General features: G+C 46.5%; 1 long non-coding RNA gene across 2 annotated transcripts in view; it reads left to right on the top strand.

Moving 5' to 3' along the window:
• The window catches only part of LOC117869985, a 20,279-nt gene extending 623 nt beyond the window's left edge, over positions 1 to 19,656 (top strand). The window contains exons 2-4 of one of the 2 annotated variants that reach the window (XR_004643871.1): positions 2,290 to 2,430; positions 18,758 to 18,914; positions 19,597 to 19,656. This is a non-coding gene — a long non-coding RNA (uncharacterized LOC117869985). The remainder of the gene's footprint in view (positions 1 to 2,289; positions 2,431 to 18,757; positions 18,915 to 19,596) is intronic. The other variant, XR_004643872.1, reaches the window with a different exon arrangement.
• Positions 19,657 to 21,402: the final 1,746 nt, after the last annotated feature.

Genomic DNA, 21,402 nt, shown 5'->3' on the forward strand with positions numbered 1-21,402 from the left:
CCATGGAGGCCTGGGGCCCCAGCCTGCTCTGCTCCCCTGGCTCCCAGGCTTGGGGGGAGGAGAGAAGGGGGAACCACCCCCCCACATTAGCTGGCGGCGCGGCTGGGAGCCAGGGGAGCGGAGCAGGCTGGGGCCGGGTCGCTCCACTTACCACATGGTGAGTGCAGGGTCAGGCCTGGCTGCAGTCTTCAGGAGAGGCTGGGGCGGAGCTGGGGTGGGGAGCGGTTCCCCTGCACGCCCCCCTGTTACTTGCGGCTGGCAGCCCTCCCAGCGCCCCCCTGCCCCAGCTCACCTCCACTGCGCCGCCTCCCCTGAGCGCGCTTTTTAGTGCCCCCAACCACTTGGCGCCCTAGGTGGCCGCCTAGTTCGCCTAGTGGTTGCACTGGCCCTGTCAGTTGGTTCCACCATACCGATAGGGACGGGAATCGATTCTTTATCCTCCTCTGACACATCTTCTCTCTTTTCTAATTCTCTGATTCTGTCCAACAGCCGACCATGGTCTGATCTAGAGCCCTCCAGCGATGTTAGGCTGGCATCCAAAGTTTGCTGGGCTTCCCTGAGTAACCCTATTTTTTTATTCAATTTCTTTGCCAGCGAACTACAAGCCACGAGCAGGCATTCAACAGTTCTTCCTTTTAGCAGTTTAGTCCTGATCTTTTTCTGCTCTGTTTCTACATAAAATACCTCACTTACAAAACCCCATGGGTTACCATGCTCAGAAATGACCTCGCTATTTCTCAGCTGTTCTAAACCTCCTCCATGTTCCTGAATGTATTTTCTGGCAAAGTTTTCTAAAGCCAGACAGCGGGCAACTGCAACAGACTCCACTCTTGCCCTTACTCCACTTTTAACACAAAATATAGAACTCATTTCAATTCTACAACTTCACTAGCTTATTCAATCAACTAGAATGAATACTCTGTTGTTTTACTCTGAAACTGAAGGCGTCCCTTCACAGAAACACAGGAAATAACACCCCTAACCATTTTTTACACTTGGTTCAATAAGTCCCAAGTAAATAATAGAGGGATGGGAGTATGTTCCCTCTGTTTCTTCGATGGCTCATAGCTAATCGAGAGGTCTTTTCCCTCTGTCGGGACCTGCCAAATACTGGGAAATGCTAAGGCAGACGGATCAGAGGTGCAGCCCGGGAGAGTTAAGGGGACTGAGATAAGGTATCTTGAACTGTTCAAGTTCTGAACTATTGCGGCCTTTTGGCAGCAATTAATACCTAGATTTGTCAGCTCCCCCGCCACCACTAGTGTGGGTCATCAGATCCAGTGCTACGGCTAATATCTTATCGGTACTATTTGTTATAACTTCAACCTTTACAAAACCCCTTAGACGCACGTATCACTTTAAATAATGTTACTTTAACAAGAACACTATTACTTTATAATATTACTTTTTATCTTGCACTATTATATTCAAAAACCTTAAAATTAAACTTCTAAGTCAAAACTGGAAATACTCGGACTGCTGCCAAGCTGCAGTCACAGGAAATTAGGTTTGTTTTCTTATGAAAGCGTGGGTGAGACACACAATTTGTAAGTCTCTGTAATTTTAACCATTTACTTATGCCTCGGGTGAGATTTCTAGGGGTCTAAGGGTGCCTGGAATCCCTGACAATCCCTGTCACACGCTCCTTCAGTCTCCTGGCTAGTTGAAGATGAAGAGATCTAGAATAGATGATGAATGAAGCTCTTTTATATGACACAAGTGCCGGAAATCCTTCCTCTTATTCCCAAATTTCATTCCTCCCCCACAGAAATGTTAGGGTACACTTACCCCATAGGCTAGTATGTACGTGTGTATTGCTGACAGGTATGTACACACTTGTGGTGTACTTATTAAGTCTGTGGGTACAACTTTGAAAAATCCCCTTTGCCATCCTTCATTGTATATTGGTTTAGGTAAAAGGTCTCTAGACATCTATATAGGTCACAATATAGATATGCTAACTTTGCCTTAGCTTATCATACAGGATTTTAGCCTGTAGGTCTCTTGCATTACAGCCAAACTTATTTTGAATATAAATCTATAAACCTATTACAATACATCAAATACTTAAACTTATAAGAAAAGATATATCTATGCAAGCAAGCAGATTAATCCTTAGGGCTACACGCTGAGACGCGTGTTAATCCGGAGTCACTGCAAGGCAGAACAGGGAGTGACTCCAAATTAACATGGGGGCAGATAAGATCAGGGCGTGTCCCTGTGGGGAGGGGGTTTCAGTTGTTGCTAAAGGGAGGAAAGTGACTCAGTTTCTCTCTTTCTCTCCCTCAGGATATTGGGGTTGAGCTTCCTGGTTCAGATGCTGCTGCCCCGATTGTGGTCTGGGGGCCCAGGCTGAGCAGCTGCTGCTCCCCCAGCGGGATCGGGGCTGGGGAGTGACCGTGAGTAAAGCTTCCTCTGTGCCCAGCCAAGGTGAGGATTTTCTCCAGCTGTAATTAGCCCCATAGGTCAGCCCAAGGCTCTGCCCACCCCAACATCTGAGCCAGAGACACCAGGTGATTGTTAGAGACCTCAGGGAACTGGGAATGGACATGAAAGTGACTCTGCACAAACAGCCCCTCCTCCCCCTACATCTCTCCTCCCCTTAGCAATTGCAGGAGCCGATCCAGCCATAGGAGAGCGAACCCCCAGGATTGGTTGTAGGCCAGAGGAAGGGAGACACAAGGAGAGAGAGAGAGACTGAAAAGAGCACTGGGAGAAATAACTGGGGAGAGAGATTCCCAGATCTCTGACCAGCCCACACACACTTATTGCAGCATCCCTGGGCAGGTTCACTTTCCTGAGAGCAAGGGGAGGTGCAAGGGGAGGAAAAGCCAGTTCCTGTAGCCCCTGCTGTAGGAGTGTGCTGCCCTGGGAACAGTGTCAGGGGGAATCCCCCAGTGTCGCTCCTTGTGTACTGCGCTTTTCTCCCATTCGGTTCCCAGACTTTGTTACAGGGAGGGTTTCAAAATGTCTCGGTGGTTTAGTGCTAGTGGGAGGGGCCGGTCAGTGCTGTAATAAAGTGACCAAACGTTTCACCCGCATAGAATCATAGACCTGTAGGACTGGAATGAACCGTGAGAGGGCATCTAGTCCAGCCCCCAGCACTGAGGTGTTTGTCCAACCTGTCCTTAAAAACCTCCAGTGATGGGGATTCTACCACCTCTCTTGCTAATCTATTCCAGTGCTTAATTAGTTTTTTTCACAATTGACTCAGATTCAATTTGTGATCCACTATAGCCCCCAATCATTTTCAGTAGTACTAATCCCTAACCAGCTATTCATAGAATCATAGAATATCAGGGTTGGAAGGGACCTCAGGAGGTATCTAGTCCAACCCCCTGCTCAAAGCAGGACCAATTCCCAACTAAATCATCCCAGCCAGGGCTTTGTCAAGCCTGACCTTAAAAACCTCTAAGGAAGGAGATTCCACCACCTCCCTAGGTAACCCATTCCAGTGCTTCACCACCTCCTAGTGAAAAAGTTTTTCCTAATATCCAACCTAAACCTCTCCCACTGCAACTTGAGACCATTACTCCTTGTTCTGTCATCTGCTACCACTGAGAACAGTCTAGATCCATCCTCTTTGGAACCCCCTTTCAGGTAGTTGAAAGCAGCTATCAAATTCCCCCTCATTCTTCTCTTCTGCAGATTAAACAATCCCAGTTCCCTCAGCCTCTCCTCATAAGTCATGTGCTCCAGACCCCTAATCATTTTTGTTGCCCTCTACTGGACTCTTTCCAATGTTTCCACATCCTTCTTGTAGGGTGGGGCCCAAAACTGGACATAGTACTCCAGATGAGGCCTCACCGATGTTGAATAGAGGGGAATGATCACGTCCCTCGATCTGCTGGCAATGCCCCTACTTATACAGCCCAAAATGTTGTAAGCCTTCTTGGCAACAAGGGCACACTGTCGATTCATATCCAGCTTCTCGTCCACTGTAACCACTAGGTCCTTTTCTGCAGAACTGCTTCCTAGCCATTCGGTCCCTAGTCTGTAACAGTGAATGGGATTCTTCCGTCCTAAGTGCAGGAGTCTGCACTTGTCCTTGTTGAACCTCATCAGGTTTCTTTTGGCCCAGTCCTCTAATTTGTCTAGGTCCCTCTGTATCCTATCCCTACCCTCCAGCGTATCTACCACTCCTCCCAGTTTAGTGTCATCTGCAAACTTGCTAAGAGTGCAGTCCACGCCATCCTCCAGATCATTAATGAAGATATTGAACAAAACCGGCCCCAGGACCGACCCTTGGGGCACTCCGCTTGAGGCTGCCAACTAGACATGGAGCCATTGATCACTACCCGTTGAGCTCAACAATCTAGCCAGCTTTCTATCCACCTTATAGTCCATTCATCCAGCCCATACTTCTTTAACTTGGGAGACAGTATAAAAGCTTTGCTAAAGTCAAGGAATAACACATCCACTGCTTTCCTCTCATCCACAGAGCCAGTTATCTCATCATAGAAGGCAATTAGGTTAGTCAGGCACGACTTCCCCTTGGTGAATCCATGCTGACTGTTCCTGATCACTTTCCTCCCCTCTAAGTGCTTCAGAATTGATTCCTTGAGGACCTGCTCCATGATTTTTCCAGGGACTGAGGTGAGGCTGACTGACCTGTAGTTCCCTGGATCCTCCTTCTTCCCTTTTTTAAATATGGGCACTACATTAGCCTTTTTCCAGTCATCCGGGACCTCCACCGATCTCCATGAGATTTCAAAGATAATGGCCAATGGCTCTGCAATCGCATCCGCCAACTCCTTTAGCACCCTCGGATGCAGCGCATCTGGCCCCATGGACTTGTGCTTGTCCAGTTTTTCTAAATAGTCCCTGTCATAAACAGATAGTTAAAGGTTAATGCCTCTTTTACCTGTAAAGGGTTAAGAAGTTCACCTAGCCTAGCTGACACCTGACCAGAGGAACCAATGGGAGGACAAGATGGTTCAAAGGGAAGGAGGAAAGTTCCCTTTTTCTGTTGAGTTTCACTTTGGACCGGAGTGGGAAAGCCCCAGAATTCAGCCTCTTATTAAGTAGTGGGTATTAGTGAAGAAAATAAATAGGTTTATGTTTATTTCTTTGTAACCTGTCTTGTGCAATTAGAGGAATAGTCAAATTGGGTATCTGGGTATTTATTTTTGTGTGTAACTAAGGGTTTGCCCAGGGGAACAGCCTCTGTGTTTGGAATCTGTTGTCTGTGAGAGTAGCTGGTATGCTAATCTCTCCCAGAGGGTTTTCTTTTACCTTTCTTTTCTTTAATTAAAAGCCTTTTTCTTAATACCTGATTGATTTTTCCTTGTTTTTAGATCCAAGGGGTTTGGATCTGGATCCACCAGGAGTTGGTGGGAGAAAGGAGGGGGGATGGTTAATTTCTCTTTGTTTTAAGATCCAAGGGGTTTGGATCTGTGTTCACCAGGGAATTGGTGAAGAGTCTCCCAAGGCTACCCAGGGAAGGGAATTAGCACATTGGGAGTGGTGGCAGCGGACCAGATCTAAGCTGGTAGTTAAGCTTAGAAGTTTTCATGCAGGCCCCCACATCTGTACCCTAAAGTTCAGAGTGGGGAAGGAGCCTTGACAGTCCCAAACCACTTCTTTCTTCACAGAGGGCTGGTCACCTCCTCCCCATACTGTGCTGCCCAATGCAGCAGTCTGGGAGCTGACCTTGTTCGTGAAGACAGAGGCAAAAAAAGCGTTGAGTACATAGCTTTTTCCACATCCTCTGTCACTAGGTTGCCTCCCTCATTCAGTAAGGGGCCCACACTTTTCTTGACTTTCTTCTTGTTCCTAACATACCTGAAGAAATCCTTCTTACTCTTAACATCTCTTGCTAGCTGCAACTCCAAGTGTGATTTGGCCTTCCTGATTTCACTCCTGCATGCCTGAGCAATATTTTTATACTCCTCCCTGGTCATTTGTCCAATCTTCCACTTCTTGTAAGCTTCTCTTTTGTGTTTAAGATCAGCAAGGATTTCACTGTTAAGCCAAGCTGGTCGCCTGCCATATTTACTATTCTTTCTACACATCAGGATGGTTTGTTCCTGCAACCTCAATAAGGATTCTTTAAAATACAGCCAGCTCTCCTGGACTCGTTTCCCCCTCATGTTATTCTCCCAGGGGATCCTGCCCATCAGTTCCCTGAGGGAGTCAAAGTCTGCTTTTCTGAAGTCCAGGGTCCATATTCTGCTGCTCTCCTTTCTTCCTTGTGTCAGGATCCTGAACTCGACCATCTCATGATCACTGCCTCCCAGGATCCCATCCACTTTTGCTTCCCCTATTAATTCTTCCCTGTTTGTGAGCAGCAGGTCTAGAAGAGCTCTGCCCCTACTTGGTTCCTCCAGCACTTGCACCAGTAAATTGTCCCCTACACTTTCCAAAAATTTCCTGGATTGTCTGTGCACCGCTGTATTGCTCTCCCAGCAGATATCAGAGTGATTAAAGTCTCCCATGAGAACCAGGGCCTGCGATCTTGTAACTTCTGCTAGTTGTCGGAAGAAAGCCTCGTCCACCTCATCCCCCTTGTCTGGTGGTCTATAGCAGACTCCCACCATGACATCATCCTTGTTACTCACACTTCTAAACTCAATCCAGAGACTCTCAGGCTTTTCTGCAGTTTCATATCAGAACTCTGAGCAGTCATACTCCTCTTTTACATACAACGCAACTCCCCCAACTTTTCTGCCCTGCCTGTCCTTCCTGAACAGTTTATGTCCATCCATGACAGTACTCCAGTCATGTGAGTTATCCCACCAAGTCTCTGTTATTCCAATCACATCCCCACTTTGTAGTTATGCATTTGGTTTTCCTTCCCTAAATCTAGTAGTTTGCACTTGTCTTTATTGAATTTCATCTTGTTCATTCAGCCCACTTCTCCAATTTGTAAATGTTGCCTTGAATTCTAATCCTGTCCTCCAATGTGCTTGCAGCCCCTCGCAGCGGCTGTTATCTGCATATTTAGACAGCATGCTCTCCAGTCCATTATCCAAGTAATGAGTGAAAATATTGACTCTATCAGATCCTGGACTGGCCCCTGGGCACCCCATTGTATACATCCTCCCGTTGGACAGTGAACCACTAATGATTACTGTCTGAGTACAACCTTCCAACAACATTTTCTCCCATTTTATAGCACATTCATGTACACCACATTTCCCTGTGAGAATGTACACCACATAGTTCACTGTGAGAATGTCATGGGGGCCTGTGTCAAAAGCCTGAGTAAAATCAAGATATGTCCTATCTACAGTGTCCCCCGGATCCATAAGTCCAGTATGCCTGTGAAAGCAGGAAATTAGATTGACTTGGCATTATTTGTTTTTGGAAATTCATGCTGGTTATAACTTATCACCTTACTAGCCTCTGCTTGCTTACAAATTGTTTAATAAGTTGTTCATTCCAGGTATTTAAATAAGGCTTGACTTTATTTCCCAGTTCTGTTTGTTCCCCTTTTAAAAGGTGGGTAGAATGCTTGCTCTTCTCCAGTCTTCACCGTTCTCCAAGCGTTCTCAAAGATAATTGCTAATTTTTCCGAGATTGCTTCAGCTAATTCCTTGAGCACCCGAAGATGAATTTAATGGCTGATTTTAATATATCTAACGTATCTACATATTTTTAACCTGTTCTTTCCCTATTGTGGTGTCTGTTTCTTTCTCCTCTTGGTTAATAATAATTAAGACCCTACCTGAAACGCGGGATGATCTTCAAATAATTGCAGCTGAGTTGCAAAGATGTCTTGGCCAATCGCAGAAAAGTAATAATGGACCTTTATGAATTGCCATAATTAGGCCTGCTGTGGCTTTTCCAATTTGTTTAAGAAAAATCTGCTGGAATAAGATAAACACTCAACTATGACATTACGCCTGTGAATTGTTTTGGTAACCAGACAGTTTGGTGCAGCTACAGGGCCATAACACGAGTGGGGTGAGTGGGGCAGCCACCAAGGGCACAAAGCAGGGCTGGGGAGTAGAAAAATGGGGCATAAAAATGAGGGCGGAAATTTGCATCACGGACCATGAAATCGGGTCTCCGGCTGCCCAGCTCTGAAGGCAGAGTGGAGAGCGGCAGCTGCCGGCTGGTGCCTAGCTCTAAAGGCAGCGCCGCCACAGAACAGAAGTAAAGGTGGTAATTCTAAGCAACCCCTACTTCTCTGCCTTCAGAGCCGGGCACCGGCCAGCGTCCACCGCTCTCTTGCCACCCAGTTCCAGGCAGCACTGCTGCCAGCATCAACTCAGGAGTAAGGGTGGCAATACCGTGACCCCCCTGGTGGGCTCCTAGTGTGAGAAACACTGTGGAGAAATCACACTTTTTCGTGGGTTACTCACTACATAAATAACAAATGTTGCAGGTGTATAACACATCCACGAAGTTCACTATTTATGCCATGACCAACCCTTGAAAATTGTATGATTCCCCTTCCCCACCGTGATTTAAGTAGTACCCTACTTATTGCCTTCTATGTCCCTTGCTGGGTGTAACTTATTTTGTGAGTTAATCTTTCTGATTTTGTCCCCACATGCTCATGGTACTCAGTGAGGGGGTGGGGAGGAACAATAACAGAAAATGTGGAAATGGCAGAAATGCTAAAGGCCTTTTGTTTCAGTTTTCACCAAAAAGTTTAGTAGCAATTGGATATCTAACTTAATGAATGCCAATGAAAATGAGGTAGGATCATAGGCTAAAATAGGGAAGGAACAAGTTAAAAATTACTTAGGTTAGATGTCTTCAAGACACCAGGGCCTGATGAAATGCACCCTAGAATGCTGAAGGAGCTGACTGAGGAGATATCTGAGCCATTAGCGATTATCGGTCTCGAAGGGGGGAGAGATGTGACGAAGTGGGACTGTTCTTAATGTTTCCTCTGAATACTGTAGGGGTGCCTCAGTTTCCCCTATGCATTTCTTAAGTCTCTAGGTGGTGGGATAAAGGCCAGTGTGCACAAATGGCCGACACTCTGTCTCCTGGCAACTAATGGCCAGGGCCTTTCCCCCCCTGCAAGGGGATAGCTAAAGGTGTTGGAGAACAAAGAGATCAGGTGAACTCCTGGCCCGGGAAAGAGACAAAGACCAGAGAGGAGGGGCTGGAGCGTTTTCAGTTTGGGACTAGTTGGGAAAGAGGAGAGAAGTGCAGAGGGGGGTTGTCTGGCTCACTGCCCCCCAAAATGGCCCCGGCTGAGGGGTCCTGTTCTCTGTACGTACAAGCTCTGTTTTAGACCGTGTTCCTTTCATCTAATAAACCTCTGTTTTACTGGCTGGCTAAGAGTCACGTCTGACTGTGAAGTGGGGGGTGCAGGACCCTATGGCTTCCCCAGGACCCCGCCAGGGTGGACTCGCTGTGGGAAGCGCACGGAGGGGCAGAGGATGCTGAATGCTCCAAGGTCAGACTCAGGAAGGTGAAGCCATGTGAGCTTCTTGCCCTGAAGAGAGAAGAGGCTCCCCCAGAGTCCTGACTGGCTTTGTGGGGAGCAGTTCCAGAGCATCGCCCGGGCACTCCGTGACAGTGTTATTTAAATGACTGTCCACTGAGCCAGGGCCAGAGGGGTGCAGCCGGTAGTCGCATTGGGCACCCTGTTAGAATTTCATGAGGGCTGAGTTTAGTTTTTCGATTGGGAGTGGCCCTCATATTCATTAATGCTAATGGGAGGGCATTTGGCCACTTTAAATTAGTTTCAGCACAGTCTTGGCCAGTTTATTTTTCAAAATCCCATTTTGACATTTCAGTGTCCCGGCAGACTGCGGGTGGGGGGGCAGTGGAGATTGTGTTGGATCTGTAAAGCTACACATAACTTGTTACAATTTGTCCAGTAAAATTAGGTCCACAGTCACTGTTGCTACTCACAGGTATGTCAAATCGTGGTACAAAATCCTTAAACAAAGTTTTACAACAGTTTTGGCATCTGCCTTTTTACAGGGAAAGGCCTCAACCCATTTGGAAAATACGGTAACTAAAACTAACACACTTATAATTACAATATTTAAACATTTAAATAAAATCAATCCAAATATTTATAAAAGGTCCCCAGGAAGGGGGATCTGCTGCCTGCCTAACCTTGACAGCTTTACCAACCTAATGTTGCTTGCATATTACACCCTGTTGGCAGTATTGCTGGGCCACAGGAGAAAAATCCGGTACAAACCAGTCTCATTTGACTACAGCAATCATTTCCCTTTTGCCCACGTGCGCCACTCCATGGTGCATGTGAGCCAAATAGGGCAAAAGTACCCTGGGCGCAACCAGGCGGCCGTCTGGGACGCGCCAAAGGCGATCAGGAGGCAAAGTGTACCCAGCAGCACTCCAAGAACATTTTTGGCTTTTCAGTCAGTATCAGCTTTTCCTATTTTTCTGAAAGACAAAGAGAGCATATTTTTACCCCCTTGGGGTTAGCAGATTATTGCTTAAAATATTTTTTTTTTTTACAAACACCCTTGCTGATTGCAGGCAAAACTGAGGAATTACTCCCCGTATTTTTCTGTATTCGTTTTATAGGCAGCTCAGGTTTTAATGGCTTCTATCTTTATTATTTAGGTGATTTGCATTAACACAGATATTTTCGGCTTGCTTTAAAGTTATCATCCGCTTAGGGACTTTGTTTTAAAAGGGCACAATTAACTTCTAACTTTTAACTTATGCTTTCAAACACACATTGATTTGAAAAGGAAAACAATCCATTTTGGCTCCCCTTTGGCAAAGTGACCATTGATTACACAGAGCCACCTTAAGGCTTAGCGTGGGGCACTGACTACAGCTTCTATCTGCTATTTGTTGCCAAAACAGATTTAAAATCTTTTCACCATTCTCCTGGCCTTGACTGCCCTGCTGCAGCCACAACTTTGGTTTTTATTAAAAAACAACATTTTAAATCTTGTAAAGCATTAAGTTACCTTAAGGATTAAATGCTAAATACCAAAATTAAACAACACTCGTTTCTTTTGTTTGGCAAAAGTATTTCTCGGTTTCACAACCTTAAAACAACACCAATTCATCTCAAACTTATAAAACAAAGATTGTATACACCAGGAGTGTTCTTTAGCAAATTTGACTAACTTGTTCATAGTTAAATGATTCAACTTAAATAACCGCTTGCCTGGACTATTTACAGACACTCCTCTGGAGAAATGGGCCCTTTTTTCAAAGGAATAGCTGCAAAGAAACCAAGAATTTTCTTTTCATGACACCTTCTTTTAACATTTGTACAAAGTTTCCTCCAGTAACTACAGCGTTAACTTTTTACTTTCTTTCTTTTAACTTCCTCAAACTGCTGTTGCCTGCTTGTCTGGGCCCGATCCTTTTTCCTTGTTGCATTATTATTATTATTTTTTGCAGGCACAGGCATTGTTTCACTACCAATTTAGCGAGGAGGATGGGCTTTTGACTAACCCCCCTTTTATTTATTTATACACACCTATTAACCCCTCGGCACCGGTGCATTGTAGGAAAGGATAGTAGCAGGGCTGGGAACAATGGGAAAGGTAGGAAGAACAGCAGCATTAACAGCACGGTAAAATGGGGGAGTTACACGCACTGACTGTAGAAATAATGACTCCTGGCTGAATTGAGGAGGAGATTACAGGTCAAATTCCTTCCTCGGCCAATTTTGAGAGAGGGTTCGGGTGAATTTTAGCTGGTTGGGCAGACGAGGAAGGGCTGGGGTCAGTCTCCTCCTTTGGAGTGTCCACATACAAAACGGTCAGGACCTCATTGTGAGCGAGATCAGGCACGTCCAGATACACGCCATCTGGGGTACAGTAGATTGTGCAATTCAGTTTACACAGCAAGTCTCTTCCCAAAAGGTTAACCGGTGAACAAGGACTGAGGAGGAAAGCATGTCAGTCAGACAGGGGACTGATAGAAACGGGCAGAGGTGGAGAGACTGGGTGGGGCACAAGAACATTACCCACCCCTACCGCTTCGGGAGCGGCCAGGGCGGTAGGGACATTCCCTTTGCCAATGGCCCATCTGTTTGCAATAGTGACACGCACCAGCGCTGGTCCCTGGGGAGGTGGATTGTGGGGACCTTCGTTTGGCCTTTCCCTTCTCCCCCGCAATAGGCGGCTATTGTGGGGTCCCTGCATGTTCTGGAGCTGGATTGTCATTAACTTAGTTTCAATGTGGCGGTGATAGTGTTGGGTAGCTGCTAAAATTTCATTTAGATTCATAGAATCGTAGACTTTAAGGTCAGAAGGGACCATTATGATCATCTAGTCTGACCTCCTGCACAATGCAGGCCACAGAATCTCACCCACCCACTCCTGTATCAAACCTGTGTCTGAGCCATTAAAGTCCTCAAATCATGGTTTAAAGACTTCAAGGTGCAGAGAATCTTCCAGCAAGTGACCCATGCCCCATGCTGCAGAGGAAGTCAAAAAAAACCCAGGGCTTCTGCCAATCTGCCCTGGAGGAAAATTCCTTCCTGACCTCAAATATGGCAACCTGCTAAACCCTGAGCATGTGGGCAAGACTCACCAGCCAGACACCCAGGAAAGAATTCTCTGTAGTAACTCAAATCCCACCCTATCTAGTGTCCCATCACAAGCCACTGGGCATATTTAATGCTAATAGTCAAACACCAATTAATTGCCAAAATTAGGCTATCCCATCATACCATCCCCTCCATAAACTTATCAAGCTTAGTCTTGAAGCCAGATATGTCTTTTGCCCCCACTGCTCCCCTTGGAAAGCTGTTCCAGAACTTCACTCCTCTGATGGTTAGAAACCTTCATCTAATTTCAAGTCTAAACTTCCTGATAGCTAGTTTATATCCATTTGTTCTTGTGTCCACATTGGTACTGAGGTTAAATAATTCCTCTCCTCCCTGGTATTTATTCCCCTGATATATTTATAGAGAGCAATCATATCTCCCTTCAGCCTTCTCTTGGTTAGGCTAAACAAGCCAAGCTCTTTGAGTCTTCTTTCATAAGACAGGTTTTCCATTCCTCGGATCATCCTAGTAGCCCTTCTCTGAACCTGTTCCAGTTTGAATTCATCCTTCCTAAACATGGGAGACCAGAACTGCACCCAGTATTCCAGATGAGGTCTCACCAGTGCCTTGTATAATGGTACTAACACCTCCTTATCTCTACTGGAAATACCTTGCATGATGCATCCCGAGACCACATTAGCTTTTTTCACGGCCATATCACATTGGCGGCTCATAGTCATCCTGTGATCAACCAATACTCCGAGGTCCTTCTCCTCCTCTGTTACTTCCAACTGATGCCTCCCCAGCTTATAACAATAGTTCTTGTTATTAATCCCTAAATGCATGACCTTGCACTGTTAACTATTAAATTTCATCCTATTACTATTACTCCAGTTTACAAGGTCACCCAGATCTTCCTGTAGGATATCCCGGTCCTTCTCTGTATTGGCAATACCTCCTAGCTTTATGTCATCTGCAAACTTTATTAGCACATTCCCACTTTTTGTGCCAAGGTCAGTAATAAAAAGATTAAATAAGATTGGTCCCCAAACCAATCCCTGAGGAATTCCACTAGTAACCTCCCTCCAGCCTGACAATTCACCTTTCAGTATGACCCGTTGTAGTCTCCCTTTTAGCCAGTTCCTTATCCACCTTTCAATTTTCATATTGATCTCCATCTTTTCCAATTTAGCTAATAATTCCCCATGTGGAACCGTATCAAATGCCTTACTGAAATCGAGGTAAATTAGATCCACTGCATTTCCTTTGTCCAAAAAAATCTGTTACCTTCTCAAAGAAGGAGATGAGGTTGGTTTGGCATGATATACCTTTTGTAAAACCGTGTTGTATTTTGTCCCAATTACCATTAACCTCAATGTCTTTTAACTACTTTCTCCTTCAAAATTTTTTCCAAGACCTTGCATACTACAGATGTCAAACTGATAGGCCTGTAGTTGCCCAGATCATGTTATGTTAGCAATGTATGTAACTATATTAGCAATTCTCCAGTCGTATGGTACAACCCCTGAGTTTACAGATTCATTAAAAATTCTTACTAATGGGTTTGCAATTTCATATGCCAGTTCCTTTAATATTCTTGGATAAAGATTATCTGGGCCCCCCGATTTCGTCCCATTAAGCTGTTCGAGTTTGGCTTCTACCTCAGATGTGGTAATATCTACCTCCATATCCTCATTCCTATATGTCATCCTACCATTATCCCTAAGCTCCTCATTAGCCTCATTAAAGACTGAGGCAAAGTATTTGTTTAGATATTGGGCCATGCCTAGATTATCCTTAACCTCCACTCCAGCCTCAGTGTTTAGCAGTCCCACTTCTTCTTTCTTTGTTTTCTTCTTATTTATATGGCTATAGAACCTTTTACTATTGGTTTTAATTCGCTTTGCAAGGTCCAACTCTATATGGCTTTTGGCCTTTCTCACTTTATCCCTACATGTTCTGACCTCAATGAGGTAGCTTTCCTTGCTGATCACTCTGATCTTCCATTCCTTGTAGGCTTTCTGTTTTTTCTTAATCACTTCTCTGAGATGCTTGCTCATCCAGCTTGGTCTACAACTCCTGCCTATGAATTTTTTCCCCTTTCTTGGGATGCAGGCTTCTGATAGTTTCTGCAACTTTGACTTGGGGATCTAAAGGTGGAGGAAGCATGGAATTACTTCAGGTTCTTCAGTCCAATCCACTTCCCTAACTAATTTCCTTAATTTTTTAAAGTTAGCCCTTTTGAAATAAAAAACCCTAGTCACAGATATATTTTTGTTTATCCTTCCATTTAGTTTAAACTGAATTAGCCCATGATCGCTTGAACCAAGGTTGTCCCCTACAACCATTTCTTCTATGAGGTCCTCACTACTCACCAAAACCAAATCTAAAATGGCATCCCCTCTTGTTGGTTCAGCAACTACTTGGTGAAGGAATCCATCAGCTATCACATCTAGGAAAATCTGAGCCCTATTATTATTACTAGCACTTGTCCTCCAGTCTATATCTGGGAAGTTAAATTCTCCCATGATCACACAATTCCCATTAGTGTTTACTTCATTAAAAACATTAAAGAGGTCTCTATCCATATCCAGATCAGATCCCGGTGGTCTATAGCACACCCCAAGCACTATCTCAGGGGAGGCTCTAGTAGCTTTCTTCCCCAATGTGATTTTTGCCCAGACAGACTCGGTCTTATCCATTCCCTCACTTCTTATTTCTTTACAGCAGGGGCCGGCAACCTTTCAGAAGTGGTGTGCGGAGTCTTCATTTATTCACTCTAATTTAAGGTTTCGCGTGCCAGTAATACATTTTAACGTTTTTAGAAGGTCTCTTTCTATAAGTCAATAAAATATAACTAAACTATTGTTGTATGTAAAGTAAATAAGGTTTTTAAAATGTTTAAGAAGCTTCATTTAAAATTAAATTAAAATGCAGAGCCCCGCAGACTGGTGGCCAGGACCCGGGCAGTGTGAGTGCCACTGAAAACCAGCTCGCGTGCCGCCTTCGGCACCCGTGACATAGATTGCCTACCCCTGCTTTACAGTCTACCTCATCATTGATATACAATGCTACTCCACCACCTTTGCCTTTGTTTCTATCTTTCCTAAACAGCACATACCCTTCAATACCTGTACTCCAGTCTTGACTACTATTCCACCATGTTTCTGTTATCTCTATAATATCCGGTTTCACTTCCTGCACCAGTAACTCTAGTTCCTCCATTTTGTTACCTAGGCTTCTTGCATTGGTGTGCAAACATCTTAATTCTTGCTGTTTGGCTTCACTCACATTCTTTACCTGATTAGGCCCAGACATTCTACCACCAGTATCACCTATTAGAATTGTACCTACACTACCCTTCTTCCTTATGTCCATTCTCCTTCCTACGACAGTATCCTTTTCTTTACTTTGTTTACAGGTGCTAATTTTGGCCCAATCTGCTTTCTTTGGGAAGACTATGAGAACTGCTTCCCACCACCTGTTTCTAATCCTATTTATTGTGTCCTGGTCGTGGCCTGGGTCCTCCATGGGCCACCGGGCTGCCTGATAAAGGCGATTTAATGTTTTCCTGGGCAGGACTCCCTCCAGGAGTTGGTTTAAGTCTGCCCAGGTAGGGTTGTAACAGTGCATGACAGTTTTTAATTCTCCTTGGAATTTAACAGGGTTTTCTTTTATTTTTGGAAAAATTTTAATTAAATTATACAATTCCTTGGGAGACCAAGGTGCATGCACAAACACCAAGGTCTCCTGGCCCAAAGCACCAATGCCCGGGAACTGGCGCAAGGGGATTGTTTCCTCAGTACGGGGAGACACTGACTGAGGGGTGAACATAAGGGGCTTTTTTTTTTTTTTTTTAATTAATGGAGATATCCCAGCTCCTAGAACTGGAAGGGACCTTGAAAGGTCATCGAGGCCAGTCCCCTGCCTTCACTAGCAGGACCAAGTACTGATTTTGCCCCAGATCCCCAAGTGGCCCCTTCAAGGATTGAACTCACAACGCTGGGTTTAGCAGGCCAATGCTCAAACCACTGAGCTATATTATGCTTTTGTTGCATAAAGTTTCTTGCCAGTGTCACGGAGTTTGGGGGAGACAAGGCCCTGCACCCTAGGCTTCCTGCGATTCACCATGACTCTCAGCCAGCCAGTAAAACAGAAGGCTTATTTAGACGACAGGAACACAGTCCAAGACAGGTCTTGCGGGTACAGACAACAGGACACCCTCTGTTAGGTCCATCTTGGGGGGCCCCAGGGAGGCCAGAGCCCTGTCTGGGCTCCCCTCCATTTTCCCAGCCAGCTGAAAACTGAAACTCTCCAGCCCCTCCTCTCCCTTTGTCTCTTTCACGGGCCAGGAGGTCACCTGATTTCTTTGTTCTCCAACACCTTCAGCTGGCACCTTTGTAGAGGAGGGGCCCAGGTCATTAGTTGCCAGGAGAGAGAGTGTGGGCCATTTTCTGTCCAGACAGCATCACATCTGCCCTCTAGGGCTCTACAACAATCACACCCCCTTCTCCCACCACCTAGATACTTAAGAACTGCATAGGGGAAACTGAGGCATCCACACAGTATTCAGAGAAAACATTAAATTCAACTAAGTTGGCTGTGATAAAGTGGGACTGTTCTTAAATTCTTTGCCAATTCCCCTTTTAACTCATTTAATTGTGTGGTAAATTTCTCCTGGGAGGCCTTGAGACTCCTCATTTGAGATTCATGGCACCATTTTCTGTTTCTTCATGCCAATTAGAATATGCATCGAACTGGCTTTGTGGGGATCCCATTCTCTTAAAAGCTTACAAGTGAAAGGACTGCAATTTACTTACATACAAACATACAATACTCAGGTGTGCCCTTTTGGCAGGACGGTGATCCCTTTTGTCTCACCAGCCCCCATTTTCCAAATCACTTTCACTCGGGTCTCTCACACAGGGAAAGGTTTATATAGGGTGTCCACAACTGTCCTTACAGCCAATCACCTTTCAGCAAAAAGCGTCAGCTAGTTTCGGAGAGAGGAACGCCGCATGCTCTATTGCTTCAAGCGAGGTGATCAGAGCAGTTATTGGCTCATCAGATCACCTTTTACCGACGGAGGAGGAGAACCAGAGAAAAGAGGGTAAGGAAACCAGACTGTTCAAAGACGGTAGAGGATAGGGACACACAAACCTAGACCCAGGCAGTCCCCTCGCCGGTCAAGCCAGCAGAGTGAGGCTACTTCAGTCAGGGCCTTTCTGTTTCGGCCCCAGTAGGTGGAGTCACAGGGCTTGCTTTAGAGGCATCTCCGGTCATGAGCCAACGGCTTCGCAGAGAGCTCTGGGTGTCTTCCTGTGACCCTTATAACAGCTCACTTTCACACAGGCATTTACACCGGCACACAAATCAATACAGAGGTTTATTTAGGCACAAATAGGGCACTTCCCGGGGAACAGAACAAAAGGGCGTCAGGCTTGCCTGGCAGCAAAAAGTTCTGGCTAGAGCGTGCAACTCACCGAAACCCAGAGCCTACGGACGATCCTCCACCAGAAACCCGAACTACAGAATTCAAAAAGGTCTCTTACTGTTCTGATGGGCCCAGGGTCTGGTGGGGAACAGCTTGTGGTCCTCCAGTTCGGGGGTCGCTGTCTATCCGAGTGATGGCACCAATTGATGTGGAAAAATGATCCACCTGTTGTGTTTGGAATCAGATTAGCCTGAGGTACCTTTATTGATTACGAGCATGCAAGGGGTGACAGCTATTCGGAGCTGCCCCCCCGATTCAAGGAACACAAAGCTTTTTAAAGCTTAAAACCACAAACAAATTACACATACTTCCATATCAATTATCTTATTTGGAATACATTGCAAAATCAATACAGGTCAAAAGCAAAAAAGAACAATCATCTCCCTTATTTGGTCCTTCCTGTTATTGTTATTCCCAGTCTGGTCCTTTTGCGGTTTGACTTTACTAACGCTTCTATTGTGGTTATTTATGTCTTAAACTTGGCTATTGCAAATTGTTCTGTTTGGGGACTTTACACTCCGCCTTCTCCTGCCCCCTATACACAGAAAGCCATTGCTCGGTTTTGGGGACTTTCCATTTGGCTCTTCATATACAAAACTAGCTTGGCCAGTGCTTCAGGCCTACTAGCTTGACCAACGTTGAGGCCTACCAAATTTTCCTTCACACCTAAAGTGCCTGGTGCCTGGTTAAAATCCCCCTGGTTCTGAAGCAAACAGGTGTCCCCAACACATTCCAAGAACTCATTGGACACTGTGTTTGTTTAACTACCCAGACACCTGTTAGAAAAGGAATTCAGAGTCCCATGTTCCCCCTCCCCATTACTAATTGTGTTTTGAATATTTCCGTTATTTGCATGACAGAGTCGAGAACATCCGTCTGCGGGGAAAGAGCCGGGGGGAATTGAGATGTGACGTTACTGTCGTGTTCTGACACGTCCCCTTCTTGCCCTGACAGGCTGCAGTGTTACGTCCCATCCTACCAGGGACCAGGGAAATGGCTGCCGTGGAGCCAGCTCAGGTAGGGATTATCGGGGAGTTGCTGGTGGGCTCCTGTTGGCGGGAGAAGGGCAGTAAAGACACAGGAGGTGGGTGCTTCTGGGGGTGGTCAGGAGGTGGGAAGGGGCAGGAAATACACAGGGTGGAGAAAGTGGGGGCGGCAGGGTGTGACAAACCTGCTGGGATTTGTTTACGGTGGGACCTAGATTTTAACAGACCCATGGGATTTGTGGGTGGAAATTCCCTAATTTCTCAAGCGGGTAACAACCCCCCTGGACTGGGCTAGGGAAACGTACCAGCCTCCAATACTGGAGTCTGAACCTACTAGCCAGAGGGCAACCGCCAGTGAGGCCCGGGGAAGACACCCCATCCCGTCCCATCCAACTGCTGGCACTGGGGAGGGTGTTGGGATTCCTGCCAGGGGGCTGTCCCTGGACCCTGCTGGGGGCTCCATCTCCTGTATCAGCTTCTGGCTGGTAGGTGAGTGCTGAATGGGAAGACCCCTGCCATCTCTGTCTGCTAGAAGGGGTGAGGGGCTCTCTCTCTTTCGCTCCTCACCCTGATGCCTCCTGGCTGCTCTGATGAGGAGGGGGTGGGATCCTGCCTGCCTCCCAGAGCTTCCATGTGATTGGCTCTCCTCCAATGTGAGTGGTGGGGATGTCGCTGGGCAGCAGGTGCAGAGTGGGGCGCTCTTGTTTTTTCAGGGGCCGGTGACTTTCGAGGAGGTGGCTGTGTATTTCACCAGGGAAGAGTGGGCTCTGCTGGACCCCGCTCAGAGAGCCCTCTACAAAGACGTCATGCAGGAGAACTATGAGAACATGACCTCGCTGGGTAAGGATTCCTGTCCTCTAGGTTCTTAGAAGGGGAAATGAAGAGTTAAGGTTCACAGTGCAGCCTCAACTTTGCCCTGTTTCAGCAACACCCCGATAGGCCAATGAGACACAGACCAGCGCTCTGCCCTCCCCGCTACAGAACACTTTGGAAACAGAGCACAGGTGCAGGACAGCGCAAACGCTAACACTGCAAAACTTGGGGTTAGGTCCGATGTAGGGAACAGAAGCTGCCTGCCCCTGGCCTGCACTCAGACACTGAGCCTACAGCACACAATCCATCTCAGACTTTCATAATGTCACCATCCCTTTACCCTTCCAATGAGGATTCCGTCTGAGTCGTTGCCTTCACTTACCCCTCCCTGAGCCCTGGGGACCCTGTGCACGTATGGCACCAGCCTGCTGACAATCCCTGTGGCAAGAACACACCCTTGTGTGCCTTTATTGACGCCGCCTACACCACTCCGCACTGAAATGAGGAATACTTGTTGTGAGGGTTGGATCACAGAAACCCCCTGGGAGCTGCCAACTGATGTGCCAAAACTACTTCTGACCCAGCTTTCCCTGCCAGCTTAGGCCTCTAGCACCCTGTCTTGCTGAGCCAGACACGCCAATCTGCTCCAACGCAGACCCAGGGCCTGATCCATGTGCCCCCAAAGCTGCAGGTTTAATTGGAAAGCAAGTTACAGAAGTGTTCCTGNNNCCCTAAACCCTAACCCAACCCTAACCTAACCCTCACCCTCAACCCTTAACCCTACCCTAACCTTGACCCTGACCCCGCCCCCAACCCCAACCCTAACTCTAACCTACCCCTAACCCTAACCCTGACCCTTGACCCCTGACCCCTGACCCTAACCCTAAACCCTAACCCTAACCCAACCCTAACCCTAACCCCAACCCTAACCCCTAACCCTAAACTCTAACCCTAAACCCTAAACCTAAACCCTAACGGTAACCCTAACCCTAACCCCTAACCCTAACCCTAACCTCAACCCCTAACCCCAACCCCTAACCCCTAACCCCTAACACTAAACCCTAACCCTAAACTGACCCTGACCCTGACCCTAAACCCTAACCCTTAACCCTAACCCTAAACCTCACCCTCACCCTCACCCTAAACCCTAACCCTAAACCCTACCCCTAACCCCTAAACCCCAACCCTAACCCTAAAACCTAACCCTAACCCCTCAACCCTCAACCCTCACCCTAACCCCTAACCCCTAAACACTAACAATGACCCTGACCCTAACCCCTAACCCCAACCCCAAACCCTAAACCCTACCCCTACCCCTAACCCCTACCCTCACCCTCACCCCTAACCCTAACCCTAAACCCTACACCCTACCGCTCACCCTCACCCTACCCTCACCCTAACCCTAAACCCTAAACCCTTAACCCTAAACCCTACCCCTAACCCTCACCTAACCCTAACCCTAACCCCCCCCTAAGCCTAAGCCTAACCCTCACTCTAAACCCTAACCCAAAACCCTAAACCCTAACCCTAAAACCTAACCGTAACAGTAACCCTCTAGCCCTAAACCCTAACCCTAACCCCTAAACCCTAAATCCTAACCCCAACCCCTAAACCCAACCCTAACCCTAAACCCTAAACCCTAAATCCTAAACCCAACCCTAACCCTAAACCCTAAATCCTAAACACTAACCCTAAACCCTAACCCC

This window comes from Trachemys scripta, chromosome 25, assembly GCF_013100865.1.
Source record: "Trachemys scripta elegans isolate TJP31775 chromosome 25, CAS_Tse_1.0, whole genome shotgun sequence".
Lineage (NCBI taxonomy): Eukaryota > Metazoa > Chordata > Testudines > Emydidae > Trachemys > Trachemys scripta.